This window comes from Ranitomeya imitator, chromosome 2 (genome assembly GCF_032444005.1).
Source record: "Ranitomeya imitator isolate aRanImi1 chromosome 2, aRanImi1.pri, whole genome shotgun sequence".
Taxonomy (NCBI): domain Eukaryota; kingdom Metazoa; phylum Chordata; class Amphibia; order Anura; family Dendrobatidae; genus Ranitomeya; species Ranitomeya imitator.
This window is the reverse complement of record NC_091283.1, coordinates 129,024,393-129,046,126: the sequence shown is the minus strand read 5'-3', so window position 1 is coordinate 129,046,126 and position 21,734 is coordinate 129,024,393. Positions and strand designations below refer to the sequence as shown.

At 44.8% G+C, this 21,734-nt stretch overlaps 1 protein-coding gene across 2 annotated transcripts in view; it reads left to right on the top strand.

The window, feature by feature from the left end:
• The first annotated feature begins 555 nt into the window (after positions 1-555).
• RLIM (ring finger protein, LIM domain interacting) overlaps positions 556-21,734 on the top strand; it is a 35,784-nt gene continuing 14,605 nt past the window's right edge. For both annotated transcript variants that reach the window (XM_069747230.1, XM_069747229.1), the window contains exon 1: positions 556-653. The gene's annotated coding sequence lies outside the window, so the exon portion shown is untranslated. The remainder of the gene's footprint in view (positions 654-21,734) is intronic.

The window sequence follows — 21,734 nt, the reverse complement described above, 5'->3', positions numbered from 1 at the left end:
CGTTTGCGCGCATTTTTTTGTGCGTCGTGCGTTGCGTCGCCGACGCAGCGGCGCGCAACGCTAACGTGAACGTAGCCTGAAAGACGTTTCTGATGAAGGTCTTGTGATTAGACTGAAAACGTTTAAAATCTTTGAACTGGATGCACAAATAAACGAAATGTTCAACTTCATCTTGCAAAAACAAACCTCTGAGTGCCAAGTAATTTGTCATTACCTATACATTATCAGTCGTGTTCGGTGACTTCTGCTTCCATGATAGAAATAATAACTAGCAGAGGACATGATATACAGTTACATAGCTGAGGAACGGCTGCTGGGCGTGAGGCACATGGGCGCACAGGCCATCACTGCACCTACATTTTGTCCACATCCACAAAGCGACTTTTTCCCGGCATACTATCTAACCCACCGCTAGATGGCGCGAGATCCTATTTTCCTGCCACAACTAACATGGCGCCTCCACACTGACGTGACGTAAGGAAATCGCGCGTTCTCTCGCGGTGCTCCACCATCCTGAGCTTAGTTGAGGCCACACCCCTTCCTCTTACTTCCGGGCTGCCTTCGTAACAATGGAGAAGATGGCGGAATAAGGAGAGGTCTGGGCGGAGGAGCCGGAATAGAGCGGATACCGGAGCAAGAGGGCTCTACGTGAGGTCTGTACCGTGAGAAAAATCATTCTAGTAGACGTGGGGGATGAAACAGTCGTCGGTTTCCCGGCCGGGCCACGTATACCGGGGCTCCTCTGTGTGGCGAACTTTCGGTTGGAAAACTACGCGAGGCCCAGGCTTTATGGGGATGACTAGGCCCAATGTGTTAGGAGCGGGTGTTTACAGCCGGCGCCGTGTGGAGCGGGATTATGGCGGGAGGTGAGCGCTCGGGCCGTGTGTACGGGGGGCGGCCCTGCTCCGGGATGCGCTCCCGTATGGAGGCCCATGACTGTGCTGCAGGGCAGTGCGGCGTCATGCGAGGAGCTCCTTCCTGTACAGCGCACGGCCATGACACTGCCGCTCCGTGTGATCGTGTCTCCCGGGCGGGTGGCGGTTGTGGAATTGCATTGCTCAACGTCCCCCGCCGTTATATATCTTACAAGGGGGGGGGGGGGTGGTGTCCTGGGCAACCAATCAGAATTCAGTTTTTTACAGCCATTATACAGAAGAAATGAGAGCAGCGATGTGATTGGCGGTTGTGGCGACTCCTCCACATTCCTGTGTGGATGGATCTGCTGCAGCTCCTGTCCCAGGTTTCCTTGTTCTGCTCCCTCCTGCAGGTGGCAGTAGAGCTCCTGTCCTCTTCTGAGGCTGTTTATATGGAGTATTTACATTGGGGAGCAGAGCAGGCCCTAGGACTGTGGCTTCGTGTGCCAAGGACAACACATGCAAGGAGTTTAATGTGTCCCTGTGTGTTTCCTCCCACACTCCAAAGACATACTGATAGGAAATGTAGATTGTGAGCCCCATTATCCAGACAGTGCCGATACTGCCTGTAATGTGCTGTGGAATTAACGGCGCTGCGTAGGTGAGTAGAATAAGTGGCTCGTTGTATATGCAGGACAATGTGGGAAATCTGTGAAATTCGTAGGTGATCGCTGTTTTAAATTTACTGATACGTTTTTCTTCCATGTGCAAGAACCTTTAGGCCTGGACTGCGCAGCTCTTGCAGCCTTAATCGCAGTATACTGCAGTTTCTTGGCGGCGTAGAGCAGGTGAATCTGCTGGGTACCATGACCGCCACAAGCAAGTCGGAATAGAAGCGCTTGGATTTCCTTGTGACTTGCTTGTTGCTGATTGATCTGCAGGACATGGCGATCCTCGGCTGCATGATCTGTGTCACGGCAATGTCTCCTTCCTGCAGTGGGAACATCCGCCTGTGTAATAATGATTTGCTGCAGAATTCTTGGGGCATGTTCCTGCTTTACTTTGAACAGGGCGAGATCTGCAACAGAAATTGATGCTGAGGATTGTAAGCACCTCGGTCACAGACCGTGAGAATTGTGACAATGCCATTCCTGGTACTAAGGATATCTGCACATTTTTGTGCGTAGATCTGCATGGAATAGCCGCAGCATTTCTGGTTCATGTGGATGGACTCTCCAATGCCGCCCATTGCAGCTCTTCTGACTCAGGCAGCGGCTGTAGTGTTTGCTACAAATCTGTACAAGATTTTATCATGTGGGTGACAATGCTGCCGATAATCCCATAATATTGGTGTGGTGATGGCGGCCCAGCCCGTGAATGAGGCATCGGGAAAGACTGCAATGTTTTCCTAAGTAATAACAGCCGTAATCCAGCTGGACTGTGACATCAGAGAAGATGAGGTAGTGAGGAATGCAGGAAGTGCTCTGTATTGCCTCTGTGTCTTGTCTGACATCAATCAGGCACATTACACAGTGGCTGTGGCCTTGAGCCTTATCCGTCCTACTGGCCACATGAGACCCCTGCAGTGGACACCGATCTCACATTAAGGGCTTATACCCATGTGTGAAAAAGGAATAAGTTTAGATTTGGATCCAGAAAAGTAGGACGTGTCATGCAATTTTCATGCAAGTACAGTCCGATCTTTCAGACTTTGCATCTGATTTCCATAATAATCTTTATATAGCTCCAACATATTCCACAGTGCTTTACAATTCAACACTTCATATACAAGTCATAACAACGTTTAAAGATGATAAATAATTAAAGCATGAGGCTAGTAATGGGGGCGTCTTATTGATGCCTCTCCATTACTAACCTCGGTGCTTGATGTCACCTGACAATACAAAGGTGACATCAACACCCCCCTCCTTCCCCAGCTATCGCCCCACTTGCCACCGTTACAGGGCAGTTGGGAAGAGTGAGTCTAAGTACCAGAATTGGTACATCTTATACTGTAGATGCGCTTTTTCTAGAGTGGCTGAGAGATGATATTTTTTAGCCGGGAGGGGGGTCAATATCAATGGCCCCTTCCTAGGCTATTAATATCAGCCCACAGCTGTCTGCCTAATCTTTGCTGGTTGTTATGGGGGACCGTACGTCAATGGATCCCCCATTTTAATAGCCAGTAAAAGCTAATTATACAGCTGTGAGCTGATATTAATATCCTGGGAAGCTCCATGTGTATTATACCCTTCCCAGGCTGTAAATGACTCTCCAGTTGTTGGCTTTCTTTCTGCTCGTTAAGAAAATTAAGCTGGAGACCATGCCATATTTTTCAGAAAAATTCTTTTAATAAATACATGTACATGAATTGCTGGCTTTTCAAAGGTCTAAGGGGCAATTTTTCTCCTTATCAAAGGACATCGGTGTGTGAAAATGGGACAGCACTCGCATGGTCCAAGTGATGTGCTATATATATATATATATATATATATATATATATATATATATATATATATATATATATATATATATATATATATATATATATTCTCCCCTCGCACCCATTGACTTGCATTGGCGAGTCTCATCCGAGATATGCGGCAAACCACAGCATGCTGCATTTTTTTCTCAGTACGATTTCAGCTGAGAAAAAGAAAGTTGAAAAATAGCATATGAGACATAACCCATTGAATAAAATTGGTCAGAGTGCAATCCAATTTTTTTTTAATTTATTTTTTAATCTGATTGCACTCATCCCTTTTTGAGTATGAACCCTAATGGCGTTTATGGCAGCGCTGTGGAGAGTGAGCCAAACCTACAAACCTCCGACCCTACAGTACTGCCTGAACATGAAGTGCAGCACAATTCGTCTCAACTAAAAGCCCAGATCCTTAGATCAGGAATAGACATTTATAGGATATTATGTATACACAGATTGGGCTCAATAATATTTATAACACCCCTCAGAACGGGGGACAAAGTACCATACAGCTAAACTATCTCACACCGACGTGATCAATGATTGAAATGATCTCGACCATGGTACAATATAAAAAACAATATTTTATTAGAAGATATTTAAAAACAACATAATTCTATTAGTAAGGAAGGTGCAGGAACCAAAGACGAGGGATGAATCTGCCATAGGCCTATCTCTAATATTTAGACTGACATGCCAGTAATAATGCAAGTACATCATATATAGCCTGTACATGTAAACGGTGTACTACCCAAAAGAGACTAGTCTCTGTCTGTCATAGTATATATATATATTAGAGGAGCTAAAACGCCATGTTTCCTAATAGCATGACCAACAAAGATAGTCTTACCAAGGCATAAAAGGTGTAAATGTAGGAAGTATACCTGGTGGTCAGTCCCAAGGGGATAAGCCGCGGCGTCCCTCTGCCCCTTTGGGATACCTTTTGGCTCTGTATCCTTTTTATTATTGGGATTGGTAGGCTGCCTTGAGGTCTGTTGCTTCTTTCATATGTGAACTATTACATTTCAGTACAAAACGTAGAAATTTTGAGAAATGTGAATCAAAAATAACTTAAAAAAAAAAATAATTCAAGAATAAAATCATTTGTGTAGTTTAGTTGTATTAATAGGTGATTAGAATATAACTTCCTAATTGCTGAGGGTCTGACCGCTGGGGCCCCCACCAATCCCGGGGACTAGGACTCTGAAAAATGAATTGCTGTTGATTTGTAACGTTTCCTCCCCCATCTTACGTTTTACTACTTTAGGCTTCCAAGGCTGTGGAATCCACCACTATCTATTTTGTGAAGTGAAAAAAAAAATGCAAAGACGACGCTTCTGGAAAAACACAGCTGACGTTTTCCTGTAGCGGCTTCCGCTTCAAAAATAATGCATGTTATGCCAGTAAAAGCAGTCTTGTGCACATAGCCTTAGGGCCAGGACACAGTGCCCACGTGGTGCATTTCTGTCACAACTGAGATACACAAGACTTTGATCCCATGTATTATTCCATCCCCATCTCTTAGTTTTGTACTGACATGGAAGGGGTGTACAGTGAATGAGGTAGGGGGCACCTCTCTGAGCAGAGCCGTGTACCCAGCAGGCCCCGGACATGCTGATCTAGCTCTAGCATTACAGAATAGTGGCAGTACCCAGGGCACATTATAGGTGGCAGCATACTACTCGACTGCGTACTGTGGGGGTATATTCTCCTCTAGAATAATAGTAAAACAATATTTGATTGGCATGGGAAAAGTATTATTCTTACCAGTTTGATCCGAAAAGAGAATGATGGAGAAATCCTCCTTTGACAGCGGTGCATAGTCAGACCCCAATATAACGTCTGTGTGAGGCCTAATATACTACCATCCCTCCTTTATGCACAGCAGATCCGGATTGTCCACACTGCTTCTCCTGGGTGCAGTCTGTAGATCGGTTTCCATTTTATCGTAGTCCACCTGGGGGAAAGAAACAAAGAAGAGTAGAAGGAATCTGCTCACTTGGTGTAGTTGTGCAGGTCAGGCACAACTCTGATGAGTGGTAGTGAAGTGGCTTCCTTTTATAGATCGCTGCTGCACCCGTTAAAGGCGACAAAATAGCTCATTAAAACAATTGCTAGTAAAAAAAACAAACCAAAAAAAAAACAAAAGAAACCATTGCTGTGGGTGTTCTTACCATGAAGACAAGGGTGAGAAGGTGTAGAAATACCATGAACGTTTATTAAGACCGCAACGCATTTCAAAACCAATCTGAAAAAGAAATCGGATCAACTTTTTTTTTTTCTTAACGCGTTGCTGTCTTTTAATTCATTCATTGATTTTCTACACCACCGCACCCTTGTCTTCATCGTGACTGCCCAACACATTTATTTTTCTCGCCACTTTTTTTTTCTTTTGAAGTATTGTCCTATTTTTTTGGACTGCACAACCCACTTTGTCGCCAGGAATTAATGTTGACGCACATCATGGTCATCCTGCTGCCATGGAGAGAAGTCTGAAGGACGCACAGTTTTCTGCGTGCGCGACACAACAGAGTGATATAGGAGAAACATTTAATAGGATGATACAATGATGTTGGTGTGCGCCATTACAGATCCGTAGTCTAATGACACTGGAACTTTAACAGGAGACGCATATTAACTATTAATCCCTAGGCCAACAGAAATTGGTGACATTAACCCCTCCACTTTTTGGAGCCATGTTCGGACTGAGTATTTTTTTTTGAGGCTGTGAGAAATTACTTTCCAGTGTAAACCACTTCAGGAAACGTTCCTTCTTTGGGAGTTTTTATTTTATTTCGTAAAGCAGTTTTGAAGAGCTTTTTCCTGAAAGAATAAGCCATGTTAATTTTTATTGCCTAAATCAATAGTACACGTGAAGATAAGCAACTTTTGTAATTTGTGCTATCACAGAAATCTGTTACTTTTTTCTTCCTGATCTTTCATTCTTAATTCTTGGGTAAACTCTGTATTCCGTGAAGACAGCTGATTATTCCATTGCTGAGATAGATGACCGTGGGTGCTCCACCTCATCTAGGGAGGAGCTAGAGGCACAGATATTCTGCTGCAAGTTCTCCTGAATACAGTTCTCCATAGAACTTTATGAGCACCAATTCTCATCTCTCTCAGTAATGAAAGCCTGTATTCACCCAAGACTGATATTCACTTGTTTTTTTTTTTCCCAGTTCAGTAAATGGTAAAATTAATGTCATTCAGAAACAGCAACAAATTCTGCAGAAGTCAAACCCTCATATGTACAGGAAGAAGGGGACGAAAAGGCGAGGGTACAAGAAACACTGGAAATGTGGAGATGTTAGTGTCTGCTTCTCTCTAGAAAAATACCATTAGGTACACGGCTCATTAGTGTTACTATTTCTGTAGATCTGTATTCGAGCAACCATATGCTGACACTTTACCTGGTTACTCTTTAGTCTTGAACAGTCATTATCCCCTTACTGACATCGGACGGGATAGTACGTCCGATGTCAGTATCCCCAGCTTTGATGCGGGCCCCGGCGGTGAGCCCACCTCAAAGTCGGAACATGTCAGCTGTTTTGAACAGCTGGCATGCGCCCGCAATAGGCGCAGGTGGAATCACGATTCACCGGCGCCTATTAACTAGTTAAATGCCACTGTCAAACTGACAGCAGCATTTAACAAGCGTTTCTGCATGGTCATTGGTGCGGCGGCATGACAACCAGAGGTATCCTTGAGACCTCTATGGTTGTTGATGCCGGATTGCTGTGAGTGCCACCCTGTGGTCGGCGTTCATAGCAAGTCTGCAGTTCGGGTACACAGGCGATCTGAGCATCGCCTCTATGTAGCAAAGCCGATCAAGTTGTGGCAGCCTCTAGCCTCCGGTGGAGGCTATTGAAGCATGTCAAAAGTAGAAGAAAAAAAAAGTTCAAATCACCCCTCTTTCGCCCCATTCAAAATAAAGCAATAAAAATAAAATCAAACATAGACATATTTGGCATTGCGGCGTTCAGAATCGCCCTATTTATCAGTAAAAAAAATTACCTGATCGCTAAATGCTGTAGTGAGGAAAAAATCAAAACGCCAGGATTACGTTTTTTGGGTCACCGCGACATTGCATTAAAATGCAATAACGGGCGATCAAAAGAATGTGCCTGCACCAAAATGGTATCATTAAAAACGACAGCTCGGTGCGGAAAAAATAAGCCCTCACCTGACCCCAGATCACGAAAAATGGAGACGCTACGGGTCTCTGAAAATGGCACGATTTTTTTTTTTTTTTTAAGCGAAGTTTGGAATTTTTTTTTTTTCACCACTAGACATGCTTGGTGTTTACTAACTCGTAACGACCTGGAGAATCATAATGGCAGGATAGTTTTAGCAATTGGTGAACCTAGCAAAAAAGCCAAACAAAAAATAAGTGTGAGATTGCACTTTTTTGCAGTTTCACCACACTGGAAATTTTGTTTCCCATTTTCTGTTACACGATATGGTAAAACCAATGGTATCATTCAAAAGTATAGCTCATCCCGCATAAAAATAAGCCCGAAAATGGCCATATTGGTGAAAAAATAAAAAACTTATGGCTCTGGAAACAAAAGGAGCAAAAAATGAAAGCGCAAAAACGAAAAAAAGCTAGGGTCATGAAGGATTAAAGTCTGAAAACTGTGACATACTCCTTCAAGACATTGCTGTTGCCAGCAGCATAAAGGCCCATTTCCACTGATTCCCCTTTCTTTCTTGTCACATGCGAAGTCTGACAGGACTAGAACCCTTCAATGGACTAAAGGTGCCAATATACCTTTGATGTGCTGATTCAGCCCCTGGATGCAGCTTAGTGATCACCAATTGGCCAGAAGTCGTTTCTCACTTACGATTGTTCTGCCCCCATACAGTATCGTGCTGTGGGCAGCACATCCCTTTTACACAGGACTATGTGCTTCTGATGAACATGACGTTTTACAGATATAAACAATCCAATCACCCGACCATTGAATGATCTCTGACATGTTTACATGAACAGATAGTCTGTAAAGAACGAGTGTTTGTAGGATCGCTCATGATTATCCACTCTCCTACTTTTCGGGCTCTGGACTAAGCTGGATTTACCCTGAAAGATTCTTGTGAATGACAGGCTATATTAGGCAGTCGCCTATCGGTAAATGTTTACTCATCGGCGGTTATTTAGTGCCTCGGTCAGTCCGTGTGAACAGACCCTTAAGGTACCGTCACACATAACGATATCGTTGCAACGTCACGCTTTTGGTGACGTAGCAGCGATCCCGCTAACGATCTCGTTATGTGTGACAGCGACCAACGATCAGGCCCCTGCTGGGAGGTCGTTGGGGAATGATCAGGACCATTTTTTGGTCGCTGATCACCCGCTGTCATCGCTGGATCGGCGTGTGTGACGCCGATCCAGCGATGTGTTCACTTGTAACCAGAGTAAATATCGGGTTAGTAAGTGCAGGGCCGCGCTTAGTAACCCGATATTTACCCTGGTTACCATTGCAAAAGTAAAAAAAAAAACCAAAACACTACATACTCACTGCAGAATGTAAACCGCTGCATTTCCGCACGAGTTTTTCTGCAGAATGTGCACAGCGTTTTTGGTTTCCCATAGGTTTACATTGAACTGTAAACTCATGGGAAACTGCTGCGGATCCGCAGCAAAATCCGCATCGTGTGCACATACCCTCAACCCTTTACGTGCTTCACAGGAACTGAAACAATGTGGAAGGAAAAAATAAACATTTAACTTTTTTTTTGCAAACATTTTACTTCAGAACCAATTTTTTTTTATTTTCACAAGTGTTAAAAGAGAAAATGAACCACAAAATTAGTTGTGCAATTTTTCCTGAATGCGTCGATACCCCATATGTGGGGGTAAACCACTGTTTGGGCGCACGGCAGAGCTTGGAAGAGAAGGAGCGCCATTTCACTTTTTCAATGCAGAATTGGCTGTAATTGAGATCGGACGCCATGTCGTGTTTGGAGAGCCCCTGATGTGCCTAAACAGTAGAAACCCCCCACAAGTGACCCCATTTTGAAAACTAGACCCGTTACAGAACTTATCTGATGTGTGGTGAGCACTTTGAACCCCCAAGTTCTTCACAGAAATTTATAACGTAGAGCCGTGAAAATAAAAAATCCTTTTTTTTTTATTTATCAAAAATGATTTTTTTAGCTCACAATTTTTTATTTTCCCAAGGGTAACAGGAGAAATTGGACCCCGAATTTTGTTGTCCAGTTTGTCCTGAGTACACTGATACTCCATATGTGGGGGGGACCACTGTTTAGGCACACATCGGGGCTCGGAAGGGAAGTAGTGACATTTTAAAATGCAGACTTTGATGGAATGGTCTGCAGGCTTCATGTTGTGTTTGCAGAGCTCCTGATGTACCCAAACAGTAGAAACCCCCCACAAGTGACCCCATTTTGGAAACTAGACACCCCCCCCCCCCCCCCTCCCAAAGAGCTTATCTAGGTGTGTGGTGAGCACTATGAACCCCCATCTGCTTCACAGAAGTTTATAATGTAGAGCAGGGGTCTCAAACTTGGCTGGGTATATGGGCTGCACACAGAAAAACATTTGGCTTCGGGGGCCGCATTGTTTGCATGACAAAATTACATTTTTAGTGATAACTTTTTTTTCTCTATACATCTTTTGAACTGGTCTCTATCTTGCAGTAAGCGCCCCATGCTGGACCCTATCTTGCAGTAATGCGCCCCATGCCTTGCAGTAATGCGCCCCCTGCTGGAGCCTATCTTGCAGTGACCTGTAGAAGCTCAGGAGAGCGAAATGATCGTCGTCACTTGGAACCTTAGGGTACCGTCACACTGAAACGACGCTGCAGTGATACGACAACGATGCCGATCGCTGCAGCGTCGCTGGAGAGCTGTCACACAGACAGCTCTCCAGCGACCAACGATCCCGAAGTCCCCTGGTAACTAGGGTAAACATCGGGTTACTAAGCGCAGGGCCGCGCTTAGTAACCCGATGTTTACCCTGGTTACCAGCGTAAACGTAAAAAAACAAACACTACATACTTACATTCCGTGTCTGTCCTCTGGCGCTGTGCTTTCCTCTACACTGTCAGCGCCGGTCAGCCGTAAAGCAGAGCAGTGACGTCACCGCTGTGCTTTCCGGCTGGCCGGCGCTCACAGCCAGTGCAGAGAAGCACAGCACCGAGGACAGACATGGAATGTAAGTATGTAGTGTTTGTTTTTTTACGTTTACGCTGGTAACCAGGGTAAACATCGGGTTACTAAGCACGGCCCTGCGCTTAGTAACCCGATGTTTACCCTGGTTACCAGTGAAGACATCGCTGAATTGGTGTCACACACGCCGATTCAGCGATGTCAGCGGGAGAGCCAGCGACGAAATAAAGTTTCAAACGATCTGCTACGACGTACGATTCTCAGCGGGGTCCCTGATCGCAGTAGCGTGTCAGACACAGCGAGATCGTAACGATATCGCTGGAACATCACGGATCGTGCCGTCCTAGCGATCAAAGTGCCACTGTGTGACAGTACCCTTAGGTTCTCCCTGCTATACCCTGCTTTTTAACATGAAGCCTCAATAAAGGAAAGACATTTTGCACAGATGGTGAGTGCTCGTTTCTTTATTATTTTTGCTGTTACAGATATCTTTTTCTGTTTTCTACGAGCACCCAATTCTGTTGTGGCAAATATAACGTTCAGTTGTCTGAAGGTGGAGCACAGGTGTCGGAGCTGATTGTATGTCTGACTTTTTCTTTTTGACTATCTTGCAGTTATGTGCCCCATCCAGGTTCCTATCTTGCAGTTATGTGCCCCATCCAGGTCCCCCCATATATTGCAGACAGGCCCCCCCCCCCCCCCCCCATTTTAACATAGACCTAACAGAAGAAGAAAAAGATTCTTCTCACCTGTCCACCGTTCCCTCTGCGTTCTTTGTGCTCCTGTGGCCCGCCGGCACATAGACCCCGTAACGATCACGCTCGCTCCAGCAGCTGCCGACATCCGTGCTGTAGTGCAGTGTATTGCCGTGCAGAGACGGGCTCTCTGCACAGCACCACTAGTGTCAGCCGCCGGCCTATCGGGGGCCAGCAGCTGACATCTGCATCCTGGCACAGCGGCGTATAACGTCACTGCCATGCGCAGATGTCTGCTGTAGGCCCCTGATAGGCCGGCGGCTGACACTAGTGGTGCTGTGCAGAGAGCCCGTCTCTGCGCGGCAATACACTGCACTACAGCACGGATGTCGGCAGCTGCTGGAGCGAGCGTGATCGTTACGGGGTCTGTGGGCCGCATGAAGCAGCCGGAGGGGCCGCATGTGGGCCGCATGTGGGCCGCGTGTTTGAGACTCCTGATGTAGAAGAGGTGCGAAAGAAGAGGTGCGAAACCGGCTAAATAAGATTAAAATAGATAAATCTCCGGGTCCGGATGGCATACACCCACGAGTACTAAGAGAACTAAGTAACGTAATAGATAAACCATTATTTCTTATTTTTAGGGACTCTATAGCGACAGGGTCTGTTCCGCAGGACTGGCGCATAGCAAATGTGGTGCCAATATTCAAAAAGGGCTCCAAAAGTGAACCTGGAAATTATAGGCCAGTAAGTCTAACCTCTATTGTTGGTAAAATATTTGAAGGGTTTCTGAGGGATGTTATTCTGGATTATCTCAATGAGAATAACTGTTTAACTCCATATCAGCATGGGTTTATGAGAAATCGCTCCTGTCAAACCAATCTAATCAGTTTTTATGAAGAGGTAAGCTATAGGCTGGACCACGGTGAGTCATTGGACGTGGTATATCTCGATTTTTCCAAAGCGTTTGATACCGTGCCGCACAAGAGGTTGGTACACAAAATGAGAATGCTTGGTCTGGGGGAAAATGTGTGTAAATGGGTTAGTAACTGGCTTAGTGATAGAAAGCAGAGGGTGGTTATAAATGGTATAGTCTCTTAACTGGGTCGCTGTGACCAGTGGGGTACCGCAGGGGTCGGTATTGGGACCTGTTCTCTTCAACATATTCATTAATGATCTGGTAGAAGGTTTACACAGTAAAATATCGATATTTGCAGATGATACAAAACTATGTAAAGCAGTTAATACAAGAGAAGATAGTATTCTGCTACAGATGGATCTGGATAAGTTGGAAACTTGGGCTGAAAGGTGGCAGATGAGGTTTAACAATGATAAATGTAAGGTTATACACATGGGAAGAAGGAATCAATATCACCATTACACACTGAATGGGAAACCACTGGGTAAATCTGACAGGGAGAAGGACTTGGGGATCCTAGTTAATGATAAACTTACCTGGAGCAGCCAGTGCCAGGCAGCAGCTGCCAAGGCAAACAGGATCATGGGGTGCATTAAAAGAGGTCTGGATACACATGATGAGAGCATTATACTGCCTCTGTACAAATCCCTAGTTAGACCGCACATGGAGTACTGTGTCCAGTTTTGGGCACCGGTGCTCAGGAAGGATATAATGGAACTAGAGAGAGTACAAAGGAGGGCAACAAAATTAATAAAGGGGATGGGAGAACTACAATACCCAGATAGATTAGCGAAATTAGGATTATTTAGTCTAGAAAAAAGACGACTGAGGGGCGATCTAATAACCATGTATAAGTATATAAGGGGACAGTACAAATATCTCGCTGAGGATCTGTTTATACCAAGGAAGGTGACGGGCACAAGGGGGCATTCTTTGCGTCTGGAGGAGAGAAGGTTTTTCCACCAACATAGAAGAGGATTCTTTACTGTTAGGGCAGTGAGAATCTGGAATTGCTTGCCTGAGGAGGTGGTGATGGCGAACTCAGTCGAGGGGTTCAAGAGAGACCTGGATGTCTTCCTGGAGCAGAACAATATTGTATAATACAATTATTAGGTTCTGTAGAAGGACGTAGATCTGGGGATTTATTATGATGGAATATAGGCTGAACTGGATGGACAAATGTCTTTTTTCGGCCTTACTAACTGTTACTATGTTACTAGAGCCATGATAATAAAAAATCATATTTTTTCCACAAAACTGATCTTTTCACCGCAAAATTTTTACTTTCACAAGTGTAACAGGAGAAATTGGACCCCAAAATTTATTGTGAAATTTATGCTGAGTACGCTGATACGTCATATGAGGGTGAGATCACTGTTTGGGCACATGGCAGAGCTCGGAAGGGAAGGAGTGCCGTTTTGGAATGCAGACTTTGATGGAATGCTCTGCGGGCGTTATGTTGTGATTGCAGAGCCCCTGATGTACCTAAACAGTAGAAACCCCCCACAAGTAACCCTATTTTGGAAACTAGACCCCCCCCCCCCAAGGAACTAATCTGATGTGTGGTGAGCACTTTGAACGCCCAAGTGCTTCACAGAAGTTTATAACGCAGAGTCGTGAAAATAAAAAAAAAATTTCCCACAAAAATGATTTTTTTTTTAGCTCCCAATTTTTTATTTTCCCAAGGGTAACAGGAGAAATTGGACCCCAAAATTTGTTGTCCAATTTGTCCTGAGTACGCCGATACCCCATATGTGGGGGGGGGACCACTGTTTGGGCACACATCAGGGCTCGGAAGGGAAGTAGTGACTTTTAAAATGCAGACTTTGATGGAATGGTCTGTGGGCGTCATGTTACATTTTCAGAGCCCCTAATGTACCTAAACAGTAGAAACCCCCACAAGTGACCCTATTTTGGAAACTAGACCCCCAAGGAGCTTATCTAGATATGTGGTGAGCATTTCGAACGCCCAAATGCTTCACAGAAGTTTGACGCAGAGCCCTGAAAATAAAAAATCATTTTTTTTTTCCACAAAAATGATTTTTTAGCCCCCAATTTTTATTTTCCAAGGGTAACGGGAAACTGGACCCCAAAAGTTGTTGTCTAATTAGTCCTGAGTACTTTGATACCCCATATGTGGGGGTAAACCACTGTTTGGGCACAGCAGAGCTCAGAAGGGAGGGAGCACCATTTGACTTTTTGAGCGCAAAATTGGCTGTTGCCTTTGGAGACCCCCTGATGTACCTAAACAGTGAAAAAACCCCAATTCTAACTCCAACCCTAACCCCAGCAAACCCCTAACCCTAATCCCAACCCAATCCATAACCCTATTCACAACCCTAATGCCAAAACACTCCTAATCCCAACCCTAACTCTAGCCCCAACCCTAGCCTTAACTTTAGCACCAACCCTAACCCTAATTGGAAAATCGAAATGCATACTTTTTTTTTTTTAATTATTTTTTCCTAATTAAGGGGGTGATAAAGGGGGGGTTAATTATTATTTTTTTCTATTTTGATCACTGTGATGGGATCTCACAGTGACCAAAATAAAACAAGAGGAAGAATCTTCCTCTGCCGGCCGACACATCACGGCGGGCGCACTGCGCATGCGCCTGCCATTTTCTTCCCAGAGGAAGAAGCCGGCGGCCAGGAGGGGACGCAGGAGGACCCAGGGACACCGGTAACTAGAACAGGGTCCCCTATCTCTGTCCTCTGATGTGCGATCACATCAGAGGACAGAGAATGACACACTTTTTTTTTTTTTTTTGCGGTCGTCGTTAAACGGTTAATTAAGAATAGCTAGGGCCTATACAAAAACTAGCCCCGTCTCTATCCTCAGGAAAAATGCAGGAATAGCTATAGAGGATATCCACTAAATTAAAACATAACCTTTAATAAATGTTGCTAAAAACTCGGATCCTAATAAGACACATATAACAACGAAAACAAAGAGTGCTCAGGTGAACCAGTGCTCAAAGTAAAAATTGGATAGGTCTTACCAATTCAGACGGACATATGGAAACAGTCCCTCATAGTCCATGAGGATGGTGGTTCCAGATAAATAAGGGCCAAGGATAGGGAAGGGTACACCGCAGCTATCTTCCCTGTAAGGCTATATTCACACTTTGCGGATTTTGCTGCGGATCCGCAGCGGATTTGACCGCTGCGGATCCGCAGCAGTTTCCCATGAGTTTACAGAACAATGTAAACCTATGGGAAACAAAAAAACGCAGTGCACATGCTGCGGAAAAAAACGCGCGGAAACGCTGCGGATTACATTCCGCAGCATGTCACTTCTTTTCTGCGGATTTTCACCTGCTCCAATAGAAAACTGCAGATGAAAATCCGCAGAAGAAACCGCAGTTAAAACCGCGATAAATCCACAGTAAAAACCGTGACGGGTTTTCACTGCGGATTTTGTAATTTTGCTGCGGAAAAATCCGCAGTGGAATCTGCAAAATGTGAACATAGCCTTAACCCTTAAAAGGACTTCTGTCCTAACAAGGACAGGCCCCAAGTGAGCCCTGCTATGGGAATCCACCAACCAACGTGTAGCCCTAAAAGTATTTCTTCTCTCTAAACGGTTAATTACCAGCGATCGCAAAACGGGTCAGTAAAAACCGACCCCCGATCATGTTCTTTGGGGTCTTGGCTACCCCTGGCAGCCTAGACCCCAAAGATCTGCCGTGTGCTGGCCATTTTTTTTCCCCGGAAAATGATGACGGCGCCCATCGGAAGCCACAAGAAGCATTGGGTGGCGATCACGGACCCCATTTCTCTGTCCTCTGATGTGCGATCACATTGGAGGATATAGAAATGTAAATGGGAAATCACGTTTTTGGGTTTTTTTTTGCGGCCACCGGTAAACTTAATTACCGGCGATCGCAACCTGGGGGTCAGTAAAAACTGACTCGAATCATGTTCTCTGGGATCTCGGCTACCCCCGGCAACCGAGACCCCAGAGAAAGTCCGACTCTTGGGGGCGCTTTACACTTTAACTGCCGCCGTTAAATGGCGTATCAGTGGTCATTAAGGGGTTAAAATAAAACTGCCCAATCCGTATCTTCCACAACATCTGATGATTGTGGCGCCTCCCAATGCCCCCTAACAGTTCATTAATCCTATCAACTTAATTTAATCTGTGTTGGTTTGTAAGTTCATTTTTACACACACATTGTATGGGCACAAGTTGTAGAAACTGTGAAATGGATAGACAAGGTAATGATATGCTATTGATGAAAAGTGAGAACCTTCTTAAAGCAACAGTGTTTATTCATTATAGAGTATGAGTGCTACATGGCAGAAATCCCGACACTTAGGGTATGTGCACACACTGCGGAAAACGCTGCGGATTCGCAGCAGTTTCCCATGAGTTTACAGTTCAATGTAAACCTATGGGAAACAAAAACCTCTGTGCACATGCTGCGGAAAAACGCGCGGAAACGCAACAGTTTACATTCCTGCAACATGTCACTTCTTTCTTCGGATTCCGCAGCGGTTTTACAGCTCCAGTAGAAATCCGCAGTTGGAAAACCGCAATGAAATCTGCAGAAAAAAACGCGGTAATTCCGCAGCGGTTTTGCACTGCGGATTTATCAAATCCGCTGCGGAAAAATCCGCAGTGGACCAGAATACGTGTGCACATAGCCTTACAGCCTTGGCTGCTATCAATGAAGGTATTAATGGATGTCTGAGGAATGTTTTGTCACACTAAATGCACTTGGTCACGCAAATCATCAAGATCCACTGCTGTCGGTTCCATTTGTAATTACTGATCAATGATGTCCCAGATGTACCTGATAGAAGACATATTTTGAGACGCTGCAGGTTTAGGCTACACAGTAGTATGAGAAACGTGCAGTCTGATGTTGTCCTATTGAAAAATGGCTCCTGGGACACTCTGGTGAATGGCCATACCACTGGTTCCACTACTAAGTCAATGCAGGGCCTTGCTTAATACAAGTGAATTGAGCGAGGCTGCGTATATATAGTAAATATTGCATATTTGCTGTCACATGTGTCACATGGGGGATGTGAATTGGTCTGGAATAATTTACCTAGGACACTGGCAGTGGATTCACACTTTGGTCTGCTATTGATTTGCTCAGGCATTGTGCAGTCTCACACCTTGGTCAGCTACAGGCATTGTTCAATCTCGCCCCTTTGTCTGCCAATGTTTACTTTGTTAAGCCTCTCTAATGTAATTAACCCCTTCATGACCTTGGGATTTTTCGTTTTTCCGTGTTCGTTTTTCACTCCCATCCTTCCCAGAGCCATAACTTTTTTATTTTTCCGTCAATTTGGCCATGTGAGGGCTTATTTTTTGCGGGACGAGTTGTACTTTTGAACGACATCATTGGTTTTAGTATGTCGTGTACTAGAAAACGGGAAAAAAATTCCAAGTGCGGTGAAATTGCAAAAAAAGTGCAATCCCACACTTGTTTTTTGTTTGGCTTTTTTGCTAGGTTCACTAAATGCTAAAACTGACCTGCAATTATGATTCTCCAGGTCAGTACGAGTTCATAGACACCTAACATGACTAGGTTATTTTTTATCTAAGTGGTGAAAAAAAATTCCAAACTTTTCTAAAAAAAAAAAAAAAAAATATTGCGCCATTTTCCGATACTCGTAGCGTCTCCATTTTTCGTGATCTGGGGTCGGTTGACGGCTTATTTTTTGCGTGCCGAGATGACGTTTTTAATGATAGCATTTTGGTGCAGATACGTTCTTCTGATCGCCCGTTATTGCATTTTAATGCAATGTCGCGGCGACCTAAAAAAAAACGTAATTCTGGCGTTTCGAATTTTTTTCTCGCTACGCCGTTTAGCGATCAGGTTAATGCTTTTTTTTAATTGATCGGGCGATTCTGAGCGCGGTGATACCAAATGTGTAGATTTGATTTTTTTTTATTGATTTATTTTGATTGGGGCGAAAGGGGGGTGATTTAAACTTTTATATTTTTTTTTTTTTTTTTTTTTCACATTTTTTTAACTTTTTGTTTTACTTTTGCCATGCTTCAATAGCCTCCATGGGAGGCTAGAAGCAGGCACAACTCGATCGCCTCTGCTACATAGCAGCGATCTGCTGATCGCTGCTATGTAGCAGAAATGGAGGTGTGCTGTGAGCGCCGGCAACAGGGTGGCGCTCACAGCTACCGGTGATCAGTAACCATAGAGGTCTCTATGACCTCTATGGTTACCATCCTGACGCATCGCCAACCCCCGATCATGTGACGGGGGTCGGCGATGATGTCATTTCTGGCCGCCCAGCCGGAAGCGGTAGTTAAATGCCGCTGTCTGCGTTTGACAGCGGCATTTAACTAGTTAATAGGTGCGGGCAGATCGCGATTCTGCCCGCGCCTATTACGGGCACATGTCAGCTGTTCAAAACGGCTGACATGTCCCGGCTTTGATGCAGGCTCACCGCGGAGCCCTGCATCAAAGCAGGGGATCTGACCTCGGACGTACTATCCCGTCCGAGGTCAGAAAGGGGTTAAAGTGTACTAAAGGTACCTTCACACTCAGCAACTTTACAACGAGAACGACAATGATCTGTGACGTTGCAGCGTCCTGGATAGCGATCTCGTTGTGTTTGACACGCAGCAGCGATCTGGATCCCGCTGTGATATCGCTGGTCGGAGCTAGAAGTCCAGAACTTTATTTGGTCGTCAGGTCGGCGTGTATCGTCGTGTTTGACAGCAAAAGCAACAATGCCAGCAATGTTTTACATGGAGCTAACAACCAGCTACAACGATAAGTGAGTAGTCGTTATGTCACTGGATCGCTCCTGCATCGTTCTGGAGTTGCTGTGTTTGACGTCTCTACAGCGACCTAAACAGCAACGCGCCAGCGATCGGCTCCTCGTCTATATCGCTGCAGCGTCGCTGAGTGTGACGGTACCTTAATCCCATCTGCCATCTCAGGTGACCAAGACAAGATGGTAAACCTGGGAAAGTCACAAATAAATGGGTTTCATATACTGCTCTACTTGCTTTTTTTATTACCCATTGCTTTCAATGGGTGAAAAAAACACTGAAAGAAGTGACATGCTCTATGTCCAAAAAACCAAAGCACAAAATGCTGATGACAAAGTGTGTGCATGAGATTTTTGAAATCTCATAGGCTTTGCTGGTGCTGTAAAACGCAGTGGGAAATTAGCGCAAAAACACCTAGTGTGAACTCAGCCTTAGGCTGCCATCACACTAGCAGTATTTGGTCAGTATTTTACATCAGTATTTGGTCAGTATTTTACATCAGTATTTGTAAGCCAAAACCAGGAGTGGGTGATAAATTCAGAAATGGTGCATATGTTTCTATTATACTTTTCCTCTAATTGTTCCACTCCTGGTTTTGGCTTAGAAATACTGATGTAAAATACTGACCAAATACTGCTAGTGTGATGGCAGCCTAGGGCCATGTTCACACGATCCTTTTTTTCATGCGGAATTGCCGCGATTTTCCCGCTGCGGGTCCGCAGCTGTTTTCCATGCAGGGTACATTACATTGTACCCTATGGAAAACAGGAACTGCTGTGCCCACAATGCGGAAAATAAAAAAAAAAAAAAAAACGCGCTGAATAGCTGCGGGAAAAAAGAAGTACCATGTCACTTCTTTTTTCGGAGCCGCAGCGGTTCTGCACCCATTGACCTCCATTGTGAGGTCAAACCCGCAGTAAAACCCGCAGATGAAAAAAATATCTGCGGGTTTTACTGCGGTTTGTGGTGCCGAACCGCTGCAGCAGGAAGTGCGTGGGCGGAGTGTGGCTGCCCCCCCGTGCTCCGATGCCCCCCCGTGCTCCAATCCCACTGCCCCGTGCTCCGATGCCCCCCCCCCCCGTGCCCTAATCTCCCCCCCTTATACTTACCCAGCGTCCCGGTGTCCGTCCGTCTTCTCCTTGGGCCCCGCCATCTTGCAAAATGGCGGGCGCATGCGCAGTGCGCCCGCCGAATCTGCCGGCCGGCAGATTCGTTCCAAAGTGCATTTTGATCACTGAGATAGGTTATATCTCAGTGATCAAAATAGTAAATGACACCCCCCCCCCTTTGTCACCCCCATAGGTAGGGACAATAAAAAAAAAATTAAGAATTTTTTTTTTTTTTTTTTTCCACTAAGGTTAGAATAGGGTTAGGGGTACGGTTAGGGTTAGGGGTACGGTTAGGGTATTTTCAGCCATTTCAGCCAAAAATAAATCCTTCTGAAGGGGTTAAAACATTTTGCAGCAAGGAGCTGTGCTAATGCAGGCTGCTCCTCGCTGCAAAACCCCAGGGAATGAGGCTAAAAATAAATCAATGGTCTATATTTAGCTTCATTTGCGGTGAGGCGCCCTCTGCTGGCTGTTCATAGATCGTGGGAAATTACCTAGAAAGCTCCCTGGCTTTCTAGGTAATTTCCCACGATCTATGAACAGCCAGCAGAGGGCGCCTCACCGCAAATGAAGCTAAATATAGACCATTGATTTATTTTTAGCCTCATTCCCTGGGGTTTTGCAGCGAGGAGCAGCCTGCATTAGCACAGCTCCTTGCTGCAAAATGTTTTAACCCCTTCAGAAGGATTTACACCGTTGGACGTTACAGATCTGCGGAGGGTAAGTATATTGTTGGTTTATTATGTTTTTTTACTCACAGAACGAGGGTCTTCAGTGACTGGATTGGGCGTTGAATAAAATACTGCAACAACCATTGTTTTTATTTCATTAAAATAATTTTAAATAATGTGTTTGTGTTTTATTTAACCCTTCACTACAATTGGATTAATAATGGATAGGTGTCATAATTGACGCCTCTCCATTATTAATTAGGCTTAATGTCACCTTACAATAGCAAGGTGGCATTAACCCTTCATTACCCCATATCCCACCGCTACACGGGAATGGGAAGAGAGTGGCCAAGTGCCAGAATAGGCGCATCTTCCAGATGTGCCTTTTCTGGGGTGGCTGGGGGCAGATATTTTTAGCCAGGGGGGGCCAATAACCGTGGACCCTCTCCAGGCTATTAATATCTGCCCTCAGTCACTGGCTTTACTACTCTGGCGGAGAAAATTGCGCGGGAGCCCACGCCAATTTTTTCCGCCATTTAACCCTTTATTTTAAGAGCTAGAACGGCCAAATTTTGCAGATACACACTACTGACATTAGTAGTGTGGAATCTGCAAAAAAAATGGAGAGAAGACATGGTTTACTGTATGTAAACCATGTCTCAAATCATGTCGGGTTTTAGGAAGGAGAAAGAAAAAGCCGGTAATTGAATTACCGGCTTTCAAGCTGTATAGCGCTGGAATAAATATTAATATATATACATATATGTGTCTCACTGACATATATATATATATATATATACCTATTCTATGTGTACACATTTATTCTACCTATTGGACTGTAAGCTGTCAGTGTGATTTTTTACTGTACACCGCACTGAATTGCCGGCTTTTCTCTCTAACAGCGCTGCGTATTTCTCGCAAGTCACACTGCTTGTCCGTGTGTAATCCGTATTTTTCACGCTTCCATAGACTTTCATTGGCGTATTTCTTGCGCAGTACGGTGACAAACGCAGCATGCTGCGATTTTGTACGGCCGTAGAAAGCCGTATAATACTGATCAGTAAAATACGGCAAATAGGAGCAGGGGCATAGAGAATAATTGTGCCGTATTTTTTGC